Genomic DNA, 6,524 nt, shown 5'->3' on the forward strand with positions numbered 1-6,524 from the left:
CCTCTATAGTCGTGGGAAATTTTATTAAAATCGGATTATCGGTTTAGACCTCACAAATGTATTTGCAGCTTTTTTTATTTTTCATTTCCCCCACTGTGACCCAAAATATCGGTTTTAGGTTCTCGCACAACCACAATATGAGATTATGTAACCATCCTCGGGTGTAGTTTATTGATAATCTCCTCCATTTGCAAAGATTCATCTTTTTTCCCATTCTTTCCTTTCGAACAATCCCAAACATAGTCAAGTTTCTTAAAAGGCTCAATAAAATGTTAGCATATTTAAACAAAAATATAAAATACGAAAGGACAATTTTCGCGTTAAAAATGAGAAACTCCATTTTGATTTTAGACCCATGGTTTCTTCGGCGAACATTCTTAGCATTCATCGTAGATTACGATTTTGATAACCGCTTGTTGTATTTTTTTGGCTCCATACAAATTGACCCACTGTATATTAACATACACCATTATTCTTTTTATTTCATAGTAAGAATGTACATAACTGATTCTATATTTGAAATTTGGTGAAATTCTACTTCAAAAAAGTGGGTCAAAAATCAATTGAAATATTACTTTTATTCTAGATGTCTACTAACACAAAAATTTTAAACTCAATTATTTCAAAATGTCAAAAAAAAATATACACTATTGTTTTATTAAGGGGACGATATGATATTTTCAAATATATATTTTTGACATTGATGATGATTACATTGAAATAGACTTTGAAATTTATATTAGTGATGATATTAAATATGGCTTTAGACGATAAGATTTTACGTAGTACCAGTTGATAAGGAGAAAAACATAATTTCTTACTTTATTTAAATAATTTCATATTTACTCGTATTATTCGAACATGTTGAAATTTCTTATTTCAATTATTCGTTTTATTCGAACAAAAGAGAAATCGAAATATTTTGAGTATCAACTAGGGTATTCAATAAATCGGGTTTCTGGTTTAATCGGTTAATCGAGCAAATAATTAATCGGGGTTACGATTTAATCGGTTAATTTTAAATTATTCGATTAATCGAATTATTCTATTTTAATTTTAAACTGAAAATAAAACCACGAATTTTGTGTACTTTATTAATAAAAAGAACAAAAACATAAAAAATAAACAAAGTATAAACAATTCAAAACAATTCAACAATTCAAAAAAAAAAATAAATAATTTTCTTTAGTTTTAATAAAAACTGACTTCGAAAAAACTGTCCCGCTGATTGAGAAATCGAAAGTAAGACATTTTAATGAATATCCAATATCTCAGTTCTTTTTATTTATTGTTTTCTATTTAAAGTCCTCCATTATACCATTGGAGTCCTATTTGGATTTTTTTTAGATTTTGAATACTTTTTTATAAGTTCTTATAAAAAACTCATTTCAGTAAAGTCTCGAGTTTCGTTAATTATCATGTCAGTTGTTATATTCACTAAACATGTTTCATGGGTGTTCGAATAAAATATGTAATTTTACTTTGAGTTTTCTATTTGAATTAAAACGGAAAATAAATACCAAAAATAAAAGTTAAAGAGCAAAATAAAGAAATTTCGGTTAATCGGTTAATCGACACAAATTAATCGGTTTATTTGTTATTTGAAACCAAAATTAATCGGTTAACCGATTAACGGTTAATCGATTGAATACCCTAGTATCAACTCAAAAAATAATTGGAAATAACTAAAAAAACAATTGTGTTTATGATATTTTTAAAAACAAACTTTAGTTAAAATATTATTAATGTTGCTTTATAAAGTATTTTTAATTAATTTCTCTTTATATATGTATTTCGTGTCAACACTTTAATGAAAAAAAAACACACACTTACATTGCAAGGTAAATAAGCATGAGTTCCAGCTTGGCTAGTTATTGTTTGATAGTCATCAATGGTAGGAGGTGGTTTTAATGTGGTCGTTGCTATTTTACGGCGTCGTGTCGTAGTCCTTAATGTAGTTCTTGACGTTGATGTTGCTGTTGTTGTGGGTATTCCTTTTGTTGTTGCTTTTGATATGACAGAGTCTGTTGATGATACATTAAATGGTAATGATGATGATGATGACGATGTTTCATTTATTGCTGTTGTTGTAGTTGTTGGTATTGTTTTCATTGTTGTTTGTGACGTTTGCTTCAGTGCTAGAGCAGTTTCGTGTGCTGAAGAATTATTGCCTTTGAAATTAAATTGTATTTTCAATACATTTTCCTCAGCGTCAGTGTCCTGACTATTGGTAGAATTTTTCATAAAACTATTGTCAACAACAGCTGCTTTTGCTGTTGATACTATGGCAGCCAAAGACATTAATGTATCTCGTTTTAAACTACTACTGCTGCTACCACGACTACTACTGCTAGTATACATATTTAGGATGTTATTCAATGATTTCATGTTAGGAGCAGACGCCTTTAAAGCAGCACTTTGGTATGGTAAATAGGATAATGCACTATTGTTGTCATACATGTGGTTTTGTTTTGTTGCTAATGTTGATGGTTTTCTCGTTGTTGTTATTTCAGATATTGCTGTTGCTTGATTACTCTTGTTAAAACTATTAATTGTTATAGTTGCAGTACTTAGAGTATTTGCTGTTTGACCATTGCCATCATAATTATTTCGATGTAGCATACTGTCGCTATTGTTCATGTAGATATCAGGGTCATCGATATACAGTTCATTTATGCTGCTGCTATTTGACATTGTTGGTTGCCCTAATGTATGTTGATCTTTGTAGAAATTTACAAAGGGATTCGATGTAAATGTTGCTGTTATCAAAGAATTCTGAATATTTTTCTTTGTTAGTTTGGGATTTGCTAGCACTCTTTTCTGTGCTAGGACTTTAGATGATGGTTCTAGAGCAGACAGTGTATTGTCGTTCTTCCTTAAAATATTTATTCTGTCGTGTAGAGTGGCTGGTAGAAATTTTTCTTGATAATCATAATGCTTGTTGTTGGAATCTGTTGCTGATACTGTTAAAGTTGTAGTTTTTTGCTCTAGTTTTCGATGTTCACGTATTGGTTTAGTAGTTGTTGCTGTTGTCATATTGCTCTTAAATATTTCATGATTATTTTCAGTTCTTACCTTCATGTTTCTTCTCATATTTTTTGCTCGATTATGGTGGTTGTCTTGCTTCTGTAGTTTAGTTGTATAATTTTTTGTAGTTTGTTCAGTTGACAACGATTTTATCGAATTTGCTGTTGTATGTTGTGTTATAGCTGCTGTTGTTGTTAATGATGATAGCAGTATTTCGTTAGTTGTTGTTGTTGGTTGTGTTGTTGGTGTTGTTTCTGTTAATGCTAATTCTGTAGAAATGGTTAGCTGCACTGCTGACGACATATTTCTTATGGTTTCCATGGAGTTTACAGCTTTTAAATCCAATTGTAAATTCTTCCTTATATCCTTTGTATTGTCTACATTATTTGTTTCAATACTTTTTAAAATTGCACCTGAAAGAGGGCAAGAAAATATATAAATAATAAATTGTTAGTAAATTTATATACAATCAGTTCAATATAATTGTTTTACGAGTATGTATTTTTTACAAAGAATTGTTTATTTATGGTACCAATTCATGGTACAGTGATTCGTTTCATAGGCAAAAATAAAATTAAAAAGTTTTATTTATTTCTGAAAGCTTCCCAAGAAGCACCAAAGCCACAAAAATTCAAGCACTTGAATATTTTGTTGGAATTTGACTTGAATTCAAATATAATTATCTTTTAAACTTGAAAAATATATGAAAAAATTAAATATTTTTAAAACAAAAAACATATGGCTTGAATTTATGTTGCCTTTTTACTGGAGAATGCTATTGAAATAAAGTGTAAAACAACTCTAATTCAATAGCTTGACTATAATTCAAGGCTTGAATTACGCATGCTTTCAACTCGAATTCCAGTAAAAATGCTTATTGGTTTACTGTTTATAATATATGTCTCATATTTTTGGAAGCACATTTTGATGTCACTATATGGCAGCAGTGTAGCCAGATGTGGGGATTTGTCCCCAATTTGGGGATTTCAAGATTTTTTTGGGGACAGAATTTCGTGGGGAGGGATTTGGGGATTTTAACAAAATTTGGGGATTTACATCCATTTTTGGGGATTTTACATTTTTAGACATTAACGGTATTCACAATGTAGAGTACTTGGCCTAGTAATAAAGCAGAAGAGCTATTTATTGACAAACATTTCAATTTCTAATCTATTTGGTTTTATATTTTGTTTAAATAATCATATTTTATTTCTTTCATTTCTTCAGAATTTGATGAAAAACACAAAAATTTTAGATTTTTCGTTTCCAGGACACTATTTTGATAATAAAAAAATTAAAAAAGGATTTCATCAAAAGTTCACAGATATTAAATTGTTTTAAATTCTTGCTAAACACAGAAAGCTGAATCATTCTCTAGGAGCCAATTTTTGACTTCGTATTTAAATGTTAATTACACTGTGCGAAAGTGAAAAAAATGTCAAAAAATTTCAAAAAACATCCTCAAATTCAGAATTTATTCAAAAAAAAAAGTTTTCAATGATGTTCTTCAACTTATCGTCGACCTGTAACTTAAGCTGTTCACACACGGTTGATTTGTGATTATGATTTGGTCGTGTTCGACATCTTGTTACTTGTTAATGGGGATGTGCGCGATAAAAATCACAAGTAATTGAAAATTTTCAATCACAAATCAGGCGAACAAATCATTCCGTGTGGGCCAGCTTTAGTCAGTTTTTGTCCGACTTTATATTTTTAAACGGGTTTGGAAAGAAAACTGATTACGTTTTAAAATACCGTGCATCTTTTGATACATTTGTAAGTTATAAGTATTGTTTTTGTTAAGAATATCTAAAAAAAAACTAAATTTGATTTTAATAGCATTTCAATACTTATTTTGATATGAAAGCTTATACCAATGCATTGATATACATTTTTATTGCAATGTATAAAGAAAATTTAGTTCTTAACATGTCTTCTGTATATGAAAACTATTTGTGTTGAATTTTATTTGAGTTTGAAATATTTTTAAGAAATCTATACTCATTAAAATAATTTTCGGATGTGGGCATTATATGGTAAATTTGGTGAGGCAGGTTCGGCATATATAAAACTTATTTTTGCTGAATTTGTTTTTTATATCTATATAACTAAGATATTTATGACAGCTTAACTATTTTCAGATAGGGCAATCGTATGGGGGCTATGAGAAATGATCTACCCATTCTAATCAAATTCAATAGGCTTCGTCCTTGGGGAAATACAAGAGCTTGTACCAAATTATCTTTGAAATTACGACCTGTAGTTTGATTACAAGGTTTACATGGACGGACGGACATTGCAAAATCGACTCAGAAAGTGATCCAGAACATATTGGTATACTTTAAGGTGGGTATTGGGACAATATTTTTGCATGTTGCAAACATCAGCTCTAACTCAATATACCCTTCTTTGGAACTTTTTTCGAAAAAGTTTAATAACTTTTGCAAATATAAACCGATTTCGACAAGTAATGTTTATTTCTATATATTCTATTGTCTTTAAAACACTGTGTAAAAAAATAGGTTTTCATAGAAAAAAATTAAAATAACTTTGTTGAATTTGAAAAACGACGAAAAAAATATGCAAAATGTGTGAGTTAGAGGTACTAAGTACTACTTAAAACAGTTTTTTTCAAAATAACTCAAAATTTTGAGGAAGTTTCAAAATCTTTGAAAACGGTTTTAGTATTCCCTCACCTAGGTCTACAACCACCATTGGGTCGCTTTTCAAGTTCTGACAAAAAGTTTTATTTTGCAGCAGAGTTTCTGCTTTAAGTTCTATTTTAATACGACAATGAGTTTTTCAATGCTTTTTTTAAATTATATTTAAATGGATTCCACTTCCGATGCGGTGAAATTATGGCTTATTTTGTCCATTTTTTACAAAATATACTTTCTTTTTCTGGAATAAAAAATCGAATATTATAAAGCTCTTGATTTCTCAATGAGTTATAAAAACTAATTCATACAAAAATCGGATAAACATCAAGAATTCTTTGGCAGGTTTCAAAGTAAAATGACATCTTCCAAACAACTTGTTCCAAAATCGATGAATCAACATTTTGAAAACTGACAATGAGGTAAATAGATGTAAAAATGCTTGTCGTATGTTATTATGCCAGATTGCAACTTTAGTTTGTTAAACTCAACATAGTAAAATTTAGTATTAACAATATAATTTAATTTTTTTTATGGTGACAAAATTGGGGATTTCAAATGGGGATTTTTTGGGGACATCGACTTTCAGATTGGGGACATAAGGTAAACTTTGTCTGGCAACACTGTATGGCAGGGAAAGGCAAAACATGGGCGCCGCGTTTTTCATTTACTCTTCTCTTACGTACGTGTGCACACGCATTGTAGAGAAATAAACAACTTTTAATCAGTCTAGCTTGAGAACTCAAACAAGCAGGTTGTGTATCGTTTTTTATCGCACAATTTAAGAATCAGCGTTGCCAGTGAAAAAAAATATGTCCCAACATTTAAAGATGTATGATG

The sequence above is a fragment of the Calliphora vicina genome, chromosome 1 (genome assembly GCF_958450345.1).
Source record: "Calliphora vicina chromosome 1, idCalVici1.1, whole genome shotgun sequence".
Classification (NCBI taxonomy): Eukaryota; Metazoa; Arthropoda; class Insecta; order Diptera; family Calliphoridae; genus Calliphora; species Calliphora vicina.